The sequence below is a fragment of the Mycetomoellerius zeteki genome, unplaced genomic scaffold (assembly GCF_001594055.1).
Source record: "Mycetomoellerius zeteki isolate Tzet28-1 unplaced genomic scaffold, Tzet1.0 scaffold243, whole genome shotgun sequence".
Taxonomy (NCBI): domain Eukaryota; kingdom Metazoa; phylum Arthropoda; class Insecta; order Hymenoptera; family Formicidae; genus Mycetomoellerius; species Mycetomoellerius zeteki.
The window spans coordinates 376,124-396,460 of record NW_017257220.1 but is presented as its reverse complement, the minus strand read 5'-3'; the positions used below and the strand labels follow the sequence as shown (position 1 = coordinate 396,460).

The window sequence follows — 20,337 nt, the reverse complement described above, 5'->3', positions numbered from 1 at the left end:
ACTCAATTTTTTTTTTTAATATGGCTTTATTTTCGCTTTGCATATAAACTGCAAAGCGAAAATAAAGCCTTTTTTATATGAAAATATTCTTTTCTTTTTAATGAGATATCATTTGTGATGATTTTATCGATAATCGATAAAAATGGCGAAATATACGGGTCGTTATTAAAAGAAACGCAGTAAACTTTTCTTTTATAATAGCTGTAGGATAACGATTATGTTAACTTTATAAAAACATTATACAAGCAATACACTTATTTTTCGTAAAGAATCATCAAATTAATTTTTATAATTAATTAGTAAACTAATTTTTTGTAAAATTAGTTTGGTTGTTTTTATCTATGAAATTTTATACAACTTGTCTTTTATAACATCCGTAATTTGTAGATTTAAATGAATAATTGATTTATATACATAAGATTGTTGCTTTTCTGAAATGATTAATTAACTATTACCATTCAATGAATCATTTTATGATCCAAGTGCGATAGTATCTAATTTCTTTAAGGATTATAATAAACCTTGACACCATCTGCAAATTGTAGTGTTATACCTTTCACCACGAGGCAAATGCACAATTTTTTAATTTTTTAAGGATCAGGTCGAGTTTCGAAATTCTAACTCGTATGACGGCCATATTAACAGCGATAAGAAATTGCGGAAACCGGCAGTTGCAGTGGCGCTCTCTGTCGCATGAAACACTGTGATACGCATCTATCGAACGAACCTATGGTGCTATGTCGACCGCACACAGCAAGCAAACCTGTAATTTATTCCTCGACGGCTGCGCGTACCACCCAACTCCAATATAATCATTATAATTATTGTCTCCCCTTCAAATGGGGCTCGATAATAATCGTTTGTATTTGCTACACAGCTCGCATTGGCTCTACTACATCTATAGAACTTAGGGATGATTTCTTCGAACTGTATCGAATCACTTTTCTCATATACATCAATTTCAAATTGCGCAAATTTCTACACTTTAGTAGATGTCTGTAATAATCTACTACATACGAAATCTATTACATTATGATAGCACATTTTCAATATATGATTTAACTTCCATAAATATCTTTGAAATATTGAAAGTAATAACACGAAAAAAATAATAATTATACACATCCAAGTATACTATATACTTATATACATATAATGATAATCCTAATATGATTTCTAATTAATTTGAGATGTAATATTAAAATAACATGAAAGTTTGAACGTGATCTAAATCGAGATCCTCTTTTCTCTATTTTTCAAAAATAAAAATATTTGTTTCAATTTTCTCATGCGTTAAGAAAATATAATACCTAAAGATATTACGAATTTATCACGAATTCCTATCAATCAATTCTCTTTATCCATCATCGTTAATAATCTGTATATACCTATGTATATGTCTCGACGTTCGTATTGCATTCGTTTATCTATTGTTGCAGACGTGGTATTATAAATTGCAGCGATCCGTTTACTGTGTTAATTTGTCCGCTTTTCAATTAGCGACCGAACCAGTTCGGCGGCAGAAAATAAATTGAGTGTCGGCGATGGTCGCAGTCCGTTCGTGACTTTCTAAATCCACCGCGTGTGCCGACTCCTGCTGGTTGAATTGTCGACTCTGCGCTACTGATCGTATTTTAAATTATTGATGAAATGAAATATTACGAAACTACTTTCTTTTAACATCGCCCATTATTTTCTCAATGTTAAACGATAAAAATCTTTAAATTTGTAATAGCTAGTCTATAATAATATCTATTTCACAATTAAAAGTTTGTATATTTTATAAAATTAAAGATAAGTTTGTGCCGATACCTACATAAAATATCATAAAAGTAAAAATCTAAAAAAAGTTCAAACATAATACTTTTCGAATCCAATTTAGAAACTGCAATTTGAAATATTTCAAATTGCCAGGTTCTGATGGAGTTTGCTATTTCGAACGAATACATCACTAATTTCGCGAGGGGATGTGAAACCCGATGTAATATTCCGTCATTCAAAAAGCAGTGCCGTGCTGAAGGCAAAGGTAACTTCGTGCCGGCCACCTGCAGGTAACCTGGGAGCGTCACGACGCCGCCGTCGCGACGAGTTACGACCACAAATCACGCGATTTGTAATTGCTACTATCAACTACACGATTTCACGTGGCGATTTCTACCTGCACATGTGGATGAAAATCCATAAACATCGATTCTGTTCTGGCTTTGTGAGACTTGACGTCAAATCTTGATGAGAATTTAAATGTAATTTATTTCTTCAAATTTTTGGATAATTTCTAGAATCTAAAAACTATAATCGAAATTTATTTATTGATATATGTACAGTAATCAATTTTGTATATAATGTAATTTTGCAAAATGAAAATATTAAATAATTTTATTCTTTATTATATTATATATTACATACTATTCATTGTATGTGATTAGAAAGTAAAATAGATTTACAATAATTAAACATGAGCTTAATTTGAATAACATTTTAATTAAATATACGTTTTGATCTGTTTAGATTAGTATGTTGCTAATTCCCATCATAATAATCATAACGTATTTAAATTTTTTTGCTACTTAAATTGATTATCACTTGTTGTATTATATCGTTTAAACATTTATTGTAGTCTTACATAAAATTCATATTATCAGTACATTATTTAAAATTCTTTTTATTTTTTTATAAAAATTGTTATATGATATATTATTAAATTTCTTCATATAAATTATATTGTTATACATATTTATTGAAATAATAAATTGAAAACGCTGTAAAATATTAAATATAAAATAAATTTTTCCATAATATTATCTTTTTTTCTATATGAAGAAATAGAGAGATATCGCTGATAATGTCTTTTCGGTCCTTACAACTATACGCATGGGCGTTTCTAGTCTACATTATCATGTAGTATATCACGTACCGTGACAGAACGCGTTACCATTGTAACACGCTTGTTCCTGCGGCGATACATTACGTTACGTCCACGTCCCAGGTATTACTTCGGCTTCCCTCCTCAACATGGCTAGTAGCTTCGTACATGTTAGTAAGCTATGTTTGATTCGTTCGTCGGCGGTCATGGTAGGCTACGTTAAAAGCTTTCCTCGCCATCAAAGTAATTGCGGATATATAGTCTACGATGAAAATTACGGAACTGCTAAAAACGCGCCGCAATTCGGGTATTTTAATAGGCAGGAAAGTTATTTCTTCTCAAATATCAGAAAGAGAACTAGTTGGGAGTTTGTAACATATTTGTGTGTTATGTTTATTTTACTTGCTATGTCTCGTTCTTCTAGATATTGAACAATATATATAACACTCTTTTATATTATTATACTACAATTATATGACGCATTACATCATAATTTTTTTATTGTCTGCTTTGTTAGAGAGACGTCAATTTTTTTTTAAAAGTTTTCAGACAACGCTGTAAGTAAAATTAAAATAGACATTAGACGATTTCACATGGCAATTTCTATCTGCACATGAAGTGTTAAAATCCATAAACATTGATTCTGTTATGGCTTCGCGAGATTTAACGTCGAACCTTGATGAGAATTTAAATACAATTTGTTTTTATTTCTGGAATCTATAATCAAAATTTATTCATCGATATATGGCAAAAGAATACTTGCATGGAATTTTAAAATGCATAATTGTACGTATTTGAGAATTTTTATTAAAAAGTTTTTATAAAAGATAAAGAAAGAGTTTTTATCAAATATAATTATTTGTAAAGATGAATTTTTATAAAACAAATTAATATAAAATTGTACGTTGAAAAAAAAATTCTGGTTGAAAATGGACGAATCAGAATTTTCTGGTTAAATTTATTAGAATTCTAGTTGAGATAATCGGAATTCTAGTTGATACAATATTTCTTGTAAAATCTATTAAAATTCTTATTTTTACCAGAATAATTATATCAATTAGAATTCTAGTTACCTCAATTAGAATTCTAATAAATTAATCAAGTAGATTTAACTAGAAAATTCCGATTCGTCCGTTTTCCACCAGAATTACTATTTAATCGAACCAGACCATTTTTCTCAGTGATAATGTTCGGATTTTTGTGAATGGTATATCTTTTAATTTTGTGTAATAGCTATCATGAAAATTATTCGTTAATTTTCATCGTTAGAAAATATTCTAAGATATACCCTAGTTTTAATACTCGACGATATCTGGCGATAAGTAGATGTGAATACTTGTGGGTCTTGCGGCATCCGGCAGGTCGTATAGGTGCGCGTGATGTGTTTTCCGCGCCCGCTCCTTCCTCCTTCAGCGGCGCTGCTTGCCATCAACATCGCACTTCATAATCCTGGCAGTGTTTCTGCGCGTCTCGATCCGTTAACTTACTCAATCGGTCCGTTCCTCTTTAATATAATATCTGTTTCGTTGTAATTTCCAAAAAGGGGTATTGTCATTGTATTGATAATTACGAGTTACATTTTTTCATTGTCAGCTTCAAGGAAGATGAATAACCGGATGTCATTACTACATTGTGCGTCAAACTTCTGCTCCACAGTGATTTCGAACAATTGTGGCCTTACGCTTCCGTCCATAGATGTCCAACTTTTATTTTGTGAAAATTAATATATCTGTTTCGCGATATTATCTGATTCCAGTGCTACAAAACTCTCTTTTCAAGTCTAATAAATTTTTTACTAAAGATTTTTACATGAGATTTATATTACAATTGCTAAAACATATATAATTGAAATGGCATTAATAATACACAATATCGTACGAAACATTTTATAATAATTCTGTCAATAATTCTTGACGTTTACTATGTCTATTCTGGTGTAGAAATCGACACGTGTGAAAGATATTTGTAACTGGCCACCCATGACTTAAACTAGTTTTGTATATCACATCGAAGAAATTATCGTTTGCATATAAATATATTTTAATTAATAGCAGTATGTTATTAGCAATCGTATAATAACAACATGAGCTTTTTCTTGACCATTCACGTTTTACTTATCTATTTCCCTCCTGTTTCATCTATTAGCATTTTCTTAACACGACCAAGTTATTCTTATCACTCCATTACAATACAAAGTTAAATACGTAAAGATGATAATTGTCGTAAAAACTATTTTCAACTCGAAGTGTATGTTGAATATTTTGAAATAACTGCTGTTTAAAAAGGGAAGAATCAAACAATTGGTAAGTTGATACAATTCTTATATATTATATTTGTATGTTTTATCTCCATCTACATAATAATCGTTTATTTATAAAACATTATTTTAATAAGAAATCTGGTTTTAATATATTTGATATATGTAGATAGAAATATTGAAAAATTATAATATGTCAATATTTAGATCAAGATTCAATACTCTATTTTACACATACACGTAACACTGTTATCTTTTTAAAAAATTTTGCTGTATATAATTTATTTTGATCATCTCTTTTAACAAATTAATGACTAAATCGTTTCTTTAACAATTTTAGAAGAAATTTCATAATTTTTTAAATTTGTTAAATAGAGTAAATATTTATTTCTGAAACTAGATAGAAAAAATCGATAATCTCTATAAGATTATATAATGGAAAATATATTGAAGAAATTTTTAATAAAATTTATTTTGTGTATTAAACTTTTATTTAAATTAAGATATGCATATCTCACGATATATCTATTTATTTTAATGCTTGTAATTCTTTTTTATAGTATAATTATTATTTTTTATTATTCTTTCTCACTTTTTCCTTTCATCTTGTTTTTTTTTATTTACAAACGTAAATCCATTGTTATAAATAAATAACAAGTAGATAATTTATATAATTTTTTAATATTGTACCAATTTTTGCATTTTCCTGGTAATCTTGGTATAAATAAAATATAGTAAAGAGAATAAAAGAATTTCCTTATTCTTTGATAGGTAGATTAAAAAAGAAGAGGAGAGAGAGAGAGAGAGAGAGAGAGAAGGAAGAGGCGAGATTGGATAGAAGGCTAGGTGTAATTTACCCTTGAGGCCCCGTGGGTGGTTGCTTGGTTCTTGGTTCTGCTGTACAGGATTGGTTAGACGTTTGACAGTTGACGGATGATGAGGCGGCCTTTCAGTCTCCCTTCCGTTCCCCTTTTACGCCCCCAACGTACTGATTTAGTCCCAGGTTCGGTTTCTGGTGCGTCCATTATCCGCCGCGAGGTAAAGTAGAACCGGGCATAACGGGATTATTAGCTGAAATAGGCACATACGTCATATGCTTTTGATTTTTTTTCTACCTATTCTTTATTCGATCCTGCTTCCTGTAGGTCGACTAAAAATTGTTCAATGGTGTTTTAGTTGTTGTAGTCTCGTCTTTCTCACCCATTATTACAGGATTTAGAATTTTGGACAAAGAACATAAAAGTGCTTAAACTATACGTTAAATGTCATGTATATATAAGTATAAGTATACACAGAGAACTTTAATTACATTTTTTTATTTATTTTTCAATGTGACAAACATAGAAATTAGTTAGCAGTATTAAAATTAAGCGAATTTCGTAATATGCAAATAAAAAAATGTTTAGAATTTACAAAAGATATAGTATATTCACTAACAAAATGTTTAATTAGTTATCCAAACTTAAAAAATTTGACAAAACAAATTGTATGAATGGATTTGTTTGATTGTCAAGCGTGAATATTATATGCTTTCTAACTCTCGATTGATTTTTTTATTACTATGTACATAAATCTTTTATCTTTTATCTTATTTTATGTCAAATGAAGAAATTGATATTACTTTATCTGGTTAATGCATCGTTTCTTAATTTATAAGAACCGGTCTATTAAAAAAATGTCATTTCTAGTATATCTGCATGTATCTCTGTTTGTTAGAAAACAGATAGCGAGATAAAATCATAATCTCCATTTTAGTGCGATTTTTTTATATGAGACATGGAATGAGCATCCAAGAGTAGACGTAGCTCTTGTCGCAGCGTAACGCTTCGATGCATAGCTCAAGATAAGCTATCCTCTCGCCAAAGAGATGTGGATCTAGGAACGATGCGCGAAACAGCTAAGTGTAGTTTCTGTATTTCTTCGTGCTGGATGTTAAAACCACAGCACGAGCGCCGTGCCAGTGTCATATTTATCTATTCTGCGATCTACTGCGCAACGTGATTGCGCGAACTACTGCGTGGTGCTCGAATGTTCCAGGGATCTCGACTGCGTGGAACCAGAAAACCGGTCGTGTTCTACGCAGTTTCCTGCTTCGTTCGTACAAAATTTATAATTTTCTTTAGTCGTTGACATTTAACACAGTTAATTATCATGTATTATATAAAAGAATGACTTTTAAAATTAATATGTAGATTAAAAAATTAAATTTCAAATTTTGCAATTTAGTAACGCGATATATACATTATCTAAATAATATATAAAATTACTAAGGTAATGCCATTAAATAATAATATTAGGGAAAAGTAAATTATCCTGCGTTATCTCGATTAGCATAGTTGCGTGAGTGGATGATCTAACGCATTTTAACAAACTAATTAAGACGATTGCACGGGTTTATCATCGCGCACGTGAGTAATAGACCGGCTGCTCGTTTCGGGAGGAAGTTCGCTATGCGTGAGAAAACAGACATACATCCTTCTCGTAGCGTGATTAAATCTTACTTTTCCACGACTGGGACGGATATACTCGTAAAATGGTTATATAGGCTAATTGGTCGTCGTCGATCTCTGCCTTTCACCTTAATTCTTTCTCAGCAGTTTACTCCAGATTATTGCTCTTGATCGTCATATCACAATTTCCTCGAGGTTCGATGAGGTATGAGTTACAGCCTTTACGAAGAGTATTACTACCTGTCCAACCAAACTCGCATGTTCAGGTCTAGTCTGCCATTTATCATCTCATTTTATAGTCAACCAAATGAACATTGGAACGCCCAGTAAATGTTTTCGCTAGTTGTACGTTTTTTCTTCTCTTTGAAAAAATTTTACTCATAAATAATAACGTGATATGCATTTTACATAATACAAAATGTCATATGTCACGTCATTATTTAAATAAATTTTTTTTCAAAGATGTAAATATTTTGATTTTATAATTACGATGTATGAGAAAGATAAAATTTTAATTGGAAATATTTAATTGATAATATTTAATTATTTTATTTTTATATAATACATTCTCTTTTTCTTTGTCTTTTTGTCATCTATAACCAGAGAATCAAATTCTATAAATCTGTAAACACATTATATATAAGTAAAGATTTTATTATTTATTTGTTAAAATTTAATTTACTAGAATTCTAATTTTTTAACGTTTAATAAGCTTTTATTATAATTCTTTAGATATTTCTAAAAAGAAACTGATGTCAAATTTGTCAGAAAATATGTTGATGAATTTGCAACTCTTTACGAAACAGTTCATATACACCTGTTTATGGAGCAGTTACTCAGTAGATCGGTCTAATATTTGACCAATCGCCATGCAGCCCGAGGTTTCTTAGCATAATTCATGATAACATGCCGTCACGTGTTCGTTACCCCGTCACTAATAATAGACCTTGGCACCTCGCTGGCTCCGTCTGCCGACCACCCAAATGATCGCGCACAAGGCGAAAGAATCGGTGTTAGCGGGCACTATGGAGTTGATTGGTATTACAGGAACGGTAGATATGGACACACAGACCACAGTAGGTTGATCTGAGTAATTGATAAGCAGTGCCACGCGCCAGTCCGCTGCACAATCGCGATGAAGGCGACGAGACTGCCCGCTTTGGATATTTATATGTCGCATATCATTCTTAATTTTCGATCAAGTTTCTTTTATTAATAATAGATTACAAAATCATATAAATATAGATGCCAATAAGTAATCGTATTAAATTGATATCGGCAAATATACATATATATGACTTAGTCCGCTATTTGAAAAAATAGGACTAACGTTTTATACATATATTCGATAAGCATAATATTTTGGTAAATATATAGTATTTTTCACATGTACTTACACTAAATCTAAAAATATAATCGTAAAAGTATAATTTATTTGTTATTCTTTTAGTTTTTATGTAAAGGCTTTAATATTCCAAAATGAAGGAAATTAAATTTTTCTCATATAAAAGAGTTACTAGTAAATAAAATTCAAATATGTTACTTGATTATCAATAGACACTTAAAAATTAATTACATTTTAGATAATGCAAACTATAAACATTAATGTAACAGATTAAAGGCTCGTTATATGCTAAGCAATACAAAAAGATCAACGCTCAAACGACGAGGATATTTGATGAAATGAAAATAATTTATTTTCAAATATTGGGTAAAAGAACATTTTAACTATTTTAAATCTTCATTAGCATTAAGTTAATAATACAAAATCGAAAATAAATGTAAAACTAAAATAGCTAACAATTAAACAGAGATTAAAAGATGAACACGAGTGAAAAACATAAATTAAAAATAAGCAAAGAGCAACGTAGATAAAAAGTCATATTAAAAATTAGAAACATTGTTGTCTACTTAAATAGGTACGTATAAAATGTCTGGTTTTAAGGTACAATAAATTAAGTCAATGATCATAAAAAGATTTATAATTAATTCTTTGTTCGGCAACGAGAACAGTCAAATCTGATATAATAAAAATATAGTCTAGTAAAAATGTCAAGTTGAATTTATATAATATATAGATAAAGTCCAATTGTCCAATGGCGTAGAAATTTACAGTCACGATAATTGAATAGTTAGAAGTAATGAAGTGAAAAATCGATGTGAGAAATGTGTCTAACAAGTGTCATTAGTTTCTTATTCGTATCGAATCATACAGATGACTGTTTATAAACATTAATACAGAGATATTTTTATAAAATTATAACATTTAAAATATATGAATAATATATAACCAAAAACGTATTCGAAAATTGATTCTAAAAAGTATAAGTTTATTTAATGTAATGCCTATAAAAGAATTAAATCTTGTGAATAATTTCATAAGTAATTACTTTAATAGTAATTACTTTTTTATATTTATGTTATAATATTGATTGCAAGCGTATATTGGTTATTAGTCATTGCTTAGCACAATGTAAATAATGAACGATAATACATTAGCATTTTGCGTGTGATTTATTAACATATCATACATGAGATAATCACATGCATGAAGATAATCACATCACAGATTATACATACATATTATGCAGAATTATGTTTTTTATTTTATTAATCAGCAGTTTTCTATCATACATGTTTTTTATTTTTATTGTTAAAATTTTTGCTATATAATTATACTAAAAACACATTTGTTATGTTATAAAATTTATATTAACCCAATGTTTCATTATCTTTGCAACATTTTTTCCAAAACTGTTGTAAAGATAATGGAACATTGATTTATATCGTTTAATCTTAAAAATTCGAAAATTCTTGCTTTTCCCGCCACATGAAGTAAAGCCCTCTACCCAATTTTGCTGGAACCCAAAGGTACTCGACCTTCCAGCAAAGTACAGCAGATGGCGGTGTAATTCTATCTCAAGGCCGCTACTCGCGCGTGGCAGCTGTTTCCGTGGTGCTGCCACCTTCTGCACCCCGCTTAAAATGAAGGTGGTACTGACCTGCGCATATCCCGCACCATCATAACACAGCTCGAACGCCATGGGTGCCGGCAAATTTATGACCCGTATCATGGCGCGGCATCTAAACGATTATTTGCCGTTAAACGTAAACGGCTTATAAAAACGAGCTTGTATAATAGAGTAAATATAGGCTTGGTGTTCAGACCATGATAAATTTATAGTTCCACTTATGAAGATTTTGTATTGTCTGACTGGCAGCACCAGTGATTATTTAACCTTGAAAAGATGAATATTACTAAATTCCCTTCGTGAACAGATTTTTGAAAATTCCTTTATCGGAATTACGTTTTTTTAAAAAATAGATTGTGGGGCTATATATAGATAAAAAAGAAAATAAAATTTATGTATGTATACATATATAAACGTACAATGCCAGTTTTATAAGGTAGTTATACATTACATTTTGCAATATTATGAATATGGTATATATTAAGAATATAAAGAAGAAAAATCCAAGGTGCATTATTTTAATTTTGAAAAATCTATTTTTGAAGAATTAGAGAAATTGAAAAAGATATTTTATATTTCTTAAATTTGTTTTAAATATACAAAAATAATGAAATAAAAATAAAATATAAAAATAATTTTCAAATGTTTTTTATTCCGCTTTATCAAGAATTAAACGATTTTTTAATACATGATTTTATGTTGAAGCAATCAATTTTTTACTATTTTTAATTATTTTAATAATGATTAATAATAAAATAGAATGAAATCACATTTTTGATGTAGATATAAAAATAACCGTTAAATGTGTTAAACGCGTTACTTCATTTAAATATGCCAATGTCGTTTCCCTCATTAAAAGTAAAAAATATGAAGGTCGAAAACATTAATCACTATTTAAGTAATAGATGACATGCAAATTTGTTTACTTTTTATTACTACGATCTATGAAAAATACAAAATGAATAATTTTTTAAATATCTTTAATACTATAAGAGATTAAAATTGTTATAAATGAAATAATTGAAAGCGTCCATTAATTTATATATTTTATACTAATTTTATTTATGAATATTAATTAGAATAAAACATAGATTTTCGTATTATAAAATCGTATTGCTTTCCGTTAATTTGGCAAACCACTTAGAAATTCTAGTCGTAGGGAAACCTCTTCATGTTCTATTCTTATATCTGTGGCATCTCGCAGTCGTGGACTTACATTAGTATAGCCTGTGACTCCAAGAAGATTTTAATTAAACCCGCCCTTCCAATGTTGCGTCTGATTGGATGAGCTAATCCCATTCGTAGAAAATTTAGGGTTTCCTTTCTGGAAAGACAAACTCTTGAAAGCACGTTAAAATTTTTTCGCGGCTTAGTAAGAAAATTATAAAACTCTGTATAGCCTAAATACAGTTTCATCATTTTAGAAAACAAAATATTTGTTTTATAGAGAGATAATATTGTGCAATTTTGTTTGTTACCATTGTTAAATTTTTTGCTAGTCTATGTTTTCAGAAAAAGAATTTCCTAAAGACGCTATTTGACTATATACATTATTATATTATGAAAATAATTTTTTTAAATTAGTTTCAAGTTAAATAAAACTTGAATTCGTTATGTTGAATTTTACGTTATTTAAAACTCACATGTTTAGAATTTTTCACCGTAACAGATTTCTTCAGAAAATTACAATGACTTTATTAGGGCTGTACTTTCGATGATGAGTACCTTTCTTAAATAAGTCATTTGATGAAAGGTCTTAGAAGGTCAAGCGAAGAAACATTTGGTTGTCTTACAGGAAGAAGTACCATGTGGGAGGAGTAGAAGAAAAGCACGTCATGAGAGAGGATGACATCTAAATCTTGCTTTCCGTTTCACGCTGACTGCCCGCCCTTTTGCTGGCTATGCTTAGAGCCAAAAGTCCCTTTCCTCCCTTTAGCTTTCGAAGGGGTGGATCCTCAAGAGTACACTCCGCTCCAAAAATTAATAAATATCTATAATTATAATCTTTAAAATAGGCTCTCTTACATAATAATGCGAGTTCTTCAAGAATGGTCTGTTATCTTTTAAAAATACATAAACGTAAAATTAAACATGATGTTTATAATTTTGTTATTTTTTCGTAAGTAATATTTTTCAAGTATTATGAAAGAGAATTGAATTTTGTTTTAGTCTTTCTAGGTTTAAATCAATCTAGTGAGATTGGTTAAATGTGAAAAAGGAAGAATGTAGGTTTTCGCTTGAAGGGCGTATTATGTATTCAGGCTCTTTTACGTAACATGCCAGAACGACAATGCTTTTATATTTTTATGGCAGTGAAAGTTACAAGGGGCGAGACCGTGAAGGTATTCCCTTAAGTTTCACTGACAGTCGGAAAAACAAATTCAGCATAAAAGCGAGTTTCACTTTCGTTTCACAATTGTTTCGTACAGGCAAAACTGATTCTTCGCGGAAGAATCACGAATGGAAGAAAATTTAGAGACATAATTTATCTATGTTATAATCATTATACATCAGATTTTTTGTAACAAACTTAGGACTTTATCAAGAAGCGAAAACTTTAATAATTGTGGCGTAATAAAACGGTTTATTCACAGAAAAAATGCTACGGTTGCCACAACCGGAAATAATGATAATTTTTGCCCATCAATATATTTGGTTGTGATAACCGTGATGAAAGATGGACATATCTTAACAGTCATAACCTTTAAGATATCCTGATCTTACGGTTATCGCAATCATACTACAGTTCTTATAACCAAGAAATGTATCGATGGGCGACTTTTGGTCGTGACATAACCGTTTTTTGCGTGTTTTTAATGTTATTAAAGTGCATCGTACGCACGTGTCGAAATTGCTTAATATAAAATCTCAAGAAAAAATATTACATATATTAATTATAAAAGGTCGATTAGTATTTCATATACATATATGTTTATTTAAAATTTAAAATATCCATAAAAAGCTAAGCAAAATTTTTAATTGATATCTAACGAAAATTAATAAATTACACACAACACATTGCGTTCTAAATACAATTTGAGATATGGATTTTTAAAAAAAAAAGATTATTTTTTTATTTTGCGAATCTAGCGTGAATTCCATAGCTATTGATATCACTAGTCGCGAGTTTTCACGTAAAGCGCCGCCCATTCCACGAAATCGTGCACGTGTGCAACGCCGGATTCAGCTGCCTCGTTCGGTTCAGGAATGAATTATCGCCCGTTCGGGGCTGAGCTCTTTCATTTCCAGTCTACGCGGTAGTCCTATCCTTTTCTCTCCTCCTATCGGCCGAGGCTGCAGACAGCAACGCTTTTTTCTCGTCCCTCTGCGCGATACCTCCCTCTATTCCTCTCTCCGTTTTCTTTTTCAATTTCCATCAGAGATATATCGTATCATTTTTGTTTCTCTATTACCTTTTATATGCTTGAATAATTCCTATCTGTATTATTTGTTATGTACATTTAATTTAGAATAATAATGGATATTATCTATGCTTTCTGTTGTCAATAACATTTTTTCTAAATTTTACAGGTATGTGAATTTGTTTAATTTAATTTAATTTTTGCAAAATTTTTAAGATTTAGTATTTACAATAAACAATTCATATAATTAGTGTTGTTATCAACACCTTCATGTTAAATTTGACAGTTGCATTATATAATATAATCTTAAAAATATAGTACAATGAAAGGACTATATTATTTTCGCACTTTACATAATTTAAAATTTTGCTACAATTATTATTATGAATAAAAAATAATTATAAAAAAGTTACAATATGTATATTATAGGATATTTGTACTTATTAACACAGTTATTTGATTGACGTATTTAAATTACTTAATTTGTTACATGTAAGCCTTGAGGAAAACTTTCTAATTATTTTTCCGATCTGCGACGTGAAACCAATTTTCTCTTTGAAACTCATCCGGAGATTCGTCAATTCCTTTGAGAATAGCTGAGATAAAGGGCAAAATTCATCTGATCCAGCGAAGCAACTTTCATTTTGATATTTGTTCCTGTCAGAAAAGATCAGATACACAAACATACATACACATAAAAGTTACCATTACTAAAACTATAACCCCTTAACCGCATTCTACATCAGATTATTTTCTCAATTGAATTTATACAAATATATTTTTAAAATTAATTATTCTTTTTTGTCATGATGTAAAATATAACTGTTTAAATCCCAGGATTTAGAACTCTAATTACCTATTCCTCCGAATATTATTATAAATTTCAAATACGTACTTGAAATGTATCTGTATGACATCGGTTAAATTAATTTATCAAAAAATCTAAAGTAAAGTAGAACAATGTTTAATTATGTTCACATTGAAGTTTTTATCTATATCTCGTATAGATACAGATAAAAAGATTATTTTTAATCGTTTAAAAACGTTTTTGGAAGGTAAATCTTTTGTAATTCATTCAAAGAGAAATGGTATGTGAGGGTACTGGGGACACAATCAATTGGGTGTTTTCGTTTTGAACCGTGCTCCACGATCGAGGATGAAAGAAGGCACGAGGAGGGTAAATTGGAATTCCGCGATGCGAAGGATGATGCTGCTCCGGTTGGCTGGGACGAAGGGGATATGCTGGAGCGCGAAAGAAGAAGAAAATCGACGGAGGAAAAAGGATAGAGAAGAAGAGTAGGGAGGAGTAGCATCCGAGGAATATTTACTGCCATCTTCTCCACCACTTACCCACAGATTCACTGCCTGAAGTTGTAAACACCTCTTAACTATATGGAGATAGTATCTCGGTTTCCCTCCTCGTGTGCCCTAAACTGTTACGTGGGTGTTGCGACTATCATTAATTAGATCATCATATGATTGCAACATGATATTTTTCTTAATCCACGTATCTTATAACTTAAACACAATTCATATACATGAATTATCTGTAATACGGAGAGACGGAAGCTGTTACATTTTTTTTGTTATAAATCAATTATATAATATAATAGCATTGAACATAAAATACCACAGTTAAAGCATTCTCACTTTATATCGTAATAATCATTTTAAATTAAAGTACAACAGTATTGTTAAATCGACTTTCTACTATTTAATTTGCATATTGTGTATGTTATATTTGTTAACGCTAGAACGACACCGATCGATATGCTGCCGCCTGCTTGTAGTTTAGCATTCACCTGAACAAACGGTTTACATATTCATCAATGCTTGGATCAACATTTGTCGCACGGTAAAGAAATTTCGCATTTAAATGACCTTGCCTTGTGGCAAGTTGAACGCGGCATGGCGGCTTCTTGTCCGTCGTGAAAATGTGACGTTTCGTACGTGTATCGAGATACATCGCGATTTATATGTTCTGAACTTGACTCGCTTTCAAAACCGGTTTTGCGTTCCACCTCGCTTGATCGCGGATTATTCAATCGATAACTATTTCCAAATTTATACGTACACCTACTGAACTTTCAGCAACACTTTTAAATGTAATTTATTAAAGACTCAATATGGCAAAAAAAAGTGACATTAATTTATTGAAAATATACAATATTACCAAATATTTCAGAATAGATTTAATATAATTACTAGATAAGAATATTGGAACACATATTTACTATCTATTTACTATAATATAGAAATGTATTTACTGTACATCTATATATAGGTACGTATTACATCTTAAAACGTTAATCTTTCTTTAATATAATTAATTTTGTGAATATAAGAACTATGTGCCTCAAGGGAAATTACGAAAATAGTTAAATATGATAAATAATAATCGTTAGCATCCATATTTTAATGAGATTATTCATTTCGCAAAAATAGAGCGTGCTTTGCCAGCTAAGAAACGGTAGCAGCGAAACAATGAGCTGATGCGCTCTCCGTGGCTGTAGATAGTGGAGACGTGGAGATATAGAACGAGAGAGACAAATAGAAGGAGACGGTGAAACCCACTAAATCAATACTCTGCCATCGCTCCAACTCTGGCTCATCCCCTCACCTACCCCCTTAGCCCACCCCCGAGTCGTCAGCCCGCTTCTCTCTCCCGGCGTCCTCCTTCACCAGCGTTTCTCGGTTCCGTTCGTTCCACGCCACCCTTCGTTCCACCCCCGTCACGCTCTCGAAGCGAAACTTCTCTGGCTCCGCTTCCATGGGTTACTCCCGCAGAGAGTTTCCTCTACCATAGGGCTGAATTCTCCCTTATGTGTCAGTATAATCTACCCGATACTCACGAGATGTCGGTGACGCGTGAAAAACGTATATTCGTATATACATTACACATACGCATTCTCTCATTTACAGATATTTTGTTTATTATTTTCTTGCGAGTATGCTATTTTTTTAAGAAAAACAACAACAAACATTGGATGTTCATTTCGGTAATCTTCAAACTTTTATATTTGTTTTGTACCTATATGTATGTATTTTTTATGTTGAGTGAAAATAGGATAGAATCTTGTTTATATATACGTACAATTACTGCTCTACAACAATTAGTTGGATATATTAATGTTCAAATAAAGTCTATATGATAAGTCTATATATTCGATTTTATATTTTGTAATTTTAAAATGCAATTCTCGTAAAATATTTTAGAAGCGACTGTCGACGAGCTTCACTCTGCACGGATAACGGAAAAGCGATATCGCCACGTTGGCACGTAGACTGCAGATCCAAAAAGATACTTGCACGGAATTTTAATTCAAGACTACTTGAAAACGATGAAAACTCTAACAATTTTATACTCTTTTATGTTTCATTGACGATAAAATATTTTGTTTTAATTGCAATTTTGTTGCAGATAATATCGAAATCATAAAGATTATCATTCATATAATCATTCACAAAATAGAGCAAAATGTTTTTCGTTTATACAATGATATTTTTTTTATATTTTGAGCAAAATATATATTCGGCAATTTTTTACATCCAGCTTTTTTGAAATCTATAAATCTGCAACTATTCATTTTTTTTATATTTAGTTATGCCATAATTTGATGCGAAATACAAATTCTATCTTATTTTGCGCTAGAATACGACAGGAAAAAAAACACCGAAAGTCAATCAATTATTGGATAACAATGAGATGGCGATCAAACTTATTTCTTCAATTATCACGATATTACGCACTTCATCAACAAACTAGGTCATATAGTTCTAGTAGCATACACTCGCGCGACCATTCTGAACCATTTGCAAACGAATGCTGGGTATATCTACGATCGTGAGATCGTAACACAACTAGCTGCGTGGCCTATAAAAGAAGTAGAAGGAGGAAGAGATTACTGATTGTGAGAAGGGGCCCGCGTATGGGCGTTTGCGTGTATGCGACTGCCCAAGACGAGGGTACAGTAGCCCCAATGCGTTCTGCAATCGAAAGCTAACTGGACAAATAAACGGTTGGCTGCTTCTTACTGCTGACGTTGTCATCTCCGCTATTGATAGCGACTTCATCATATCCTCTGACTTATAACGTTGGAAATATACAGCAAACTTCTAGTAAATTTTTCCAAAATATTATTCTTGTTATTAGCAAAATTATTAGGAGAATTTTTGAAAAATCGTTCTTTGAAAATACAGTAATTTTAAATGATAAATTATGTCGGTCTTTTTAAATCGGGTTTATCGCATATATAACATAAACGGATGTTCAATAAGTAGCTCAAGATTTCGATTAATAACCAAGAAAATCCTGCTTTACTTGCTGCTTTTAAAAAGAATATCAACAAAAAGTCCAATTACACGGCCGGCAACTCCTGCTTTGTTTCACGGCCGCTGCCCGTTGGTTTATGCCTTCCCTCTCTTTATCTACTTCGCTGCCGTTCTTTAAATTTCTCTTGTTTTTCTTTTCTTTCCTTACCGACGTGCGAACTTTTGCTGCCTTGGTAGCTGCCTAGTTTGTGATTTCTCGATGTTACCTTCCAACGTTCTCAGCACTCTCTACAACTTAGTGTCTCGTTAATTTCTTGCGATCCGTAAGACGATTACCGCACTTGTCCGAAAATTTAGCGTTTTCGATGTCCCTTAAATCTCTCGCAGTAAGTTAAACTTGCAGCTCAGCGTTCCAAAAATACGTACATACATCATAGACTCGCGTTCATTTCTTATATACAGTTTTTACTTGGGAATGTAATTTTGAAAAATTTTGGCATAATAATCATTCATCATGTAATTAATTTTAATTGTAAATAAAATATTCCGTTTTCAACAATAATCTATTTGATTCTACGATTACACAAATTGTGATGATAATATAAAATTTAATTTATCAATAAGTATGATTAATGTCCTTGTAAATAACATGTAACAATAATAAATAGTATTTCGACAGAACAAAAACCGCATTTAATATTTATAACGTAACATTATTTGTATGCGCATTTTGTGTTCCGTATGTTTCACCGCAGCGCGCAATAGCTGTTCAGACTGCGTAACGTCATCAATTACCATGTTCCGTAATAAGTCGTAATTGAATAATTAGATTCATCAAATTTCAATCGGATTTGTTATTGTTATTGACAAACTACTCTCATGTTTTGTGATCCGTATAAAAATAGACATTTCAGAGTCTCAATTTGAAAGTTTTGAAAGCTAAAAGAATTTTTGTGGCGAGTTCATCATTTCAATAATAAAAAAAATATTAATATTGATATACAGATAATAGCATAATCCAACTGGAGTATGTTTCGTTGTCACGTGCTTACAACGCATCATCCTTCCGAAAAAATATTTGAGCATTCTATCTGAGATCCGATTCGATGCTGGTAGTCGTCTGATAGGATTACGACTATCGTTGAAAGATTGACGGTCGAATCCGTCAGCCGTTTTCTACAGCATGGACGGATTTTCTGCATGTACATTTGCGGTTGATGAAAGCTTGAATGAGCGGCACGTGGATACGATGCGCGCGAGCATGGTAGTATCGTTAGCGTCAGCGTTGCTATTTTGAGCATTTCTGGGGATTAAAATTAGTTGAACGAAGAAATAGATTTGTGATAGATATAATTCTTTGAGTTGGCTCTCTCTCTCAATCGAATACATGCACAATAAATTAAATGATTAAACGTAATTCAATACCTTGACGAAATCAACTATCGTATATCATCCTGTAATATGAAGATAGAAGACGAAATATATTATGTCCCAATTTTAATACGCATTGGATGTCATCGTCACTACCATTAATCTTAAGTCTACTGTTACAATTCTAATTTAGGACATGACTTATCACTTGTCCCAAACGTAATAATGCAAAATTTAAGACTTTTAAATTCATTCAGCATTCATCTTCAATATTATCAAAACCGTCTAGTTGGAATAACGTAATGAGAACGTCGATGAGGACGCAGTCTACCGTCCTTGTTAACGTAGAGAGAAACTGCGTAACTGTATATATGGTAAATTGCCTCGAGAGTGTCCCGCGGTGCCCCTCGAGTCTACCCGTGTCCCGAAGACGGACACAGGGGAGAAGGGACTTGGCGGTGCTGTACACAACCACCACCGATGCTAGATCACGGGGGCGTCAAGAGAAGCGAGAGAGCAGGCGGTAGGCCAAGGGGAATACGGGTGTATCGGGGGAGTGAAGCTTAACGCATGTGCACAGGGCGCTTCGCGTCGCGGCGCTTCGGTCCCGCTGCTCGGAGGCTGCGAAACCGAGCGGGCGGAATTCGCGGATCAGAGTCGTCGCATCTCTCGCTTAAGATATACATCACCGCGGCACCATCCGCGGTTTTCCATGGGTATCGGCGAGCCGAGAACCGTCCCGACGCTGGCCGACACGCACCAAGCCGCGGTAAGGACTGTCAATCGTGGA

General features: G+C 31.8%; 1 protein-coding gene across 1 annotated transcript in view; it reads left to right on the top strand.

The window, feature by feature from the left end:
• Antp (homeobox protein H90) overlaps positions 1-20,337 on the top strand; it is a 105,756-nt gene that overhangs the window by 46,986 nt on the left and 38,433 nt on the right. The window lies entirely within an intron of this gene.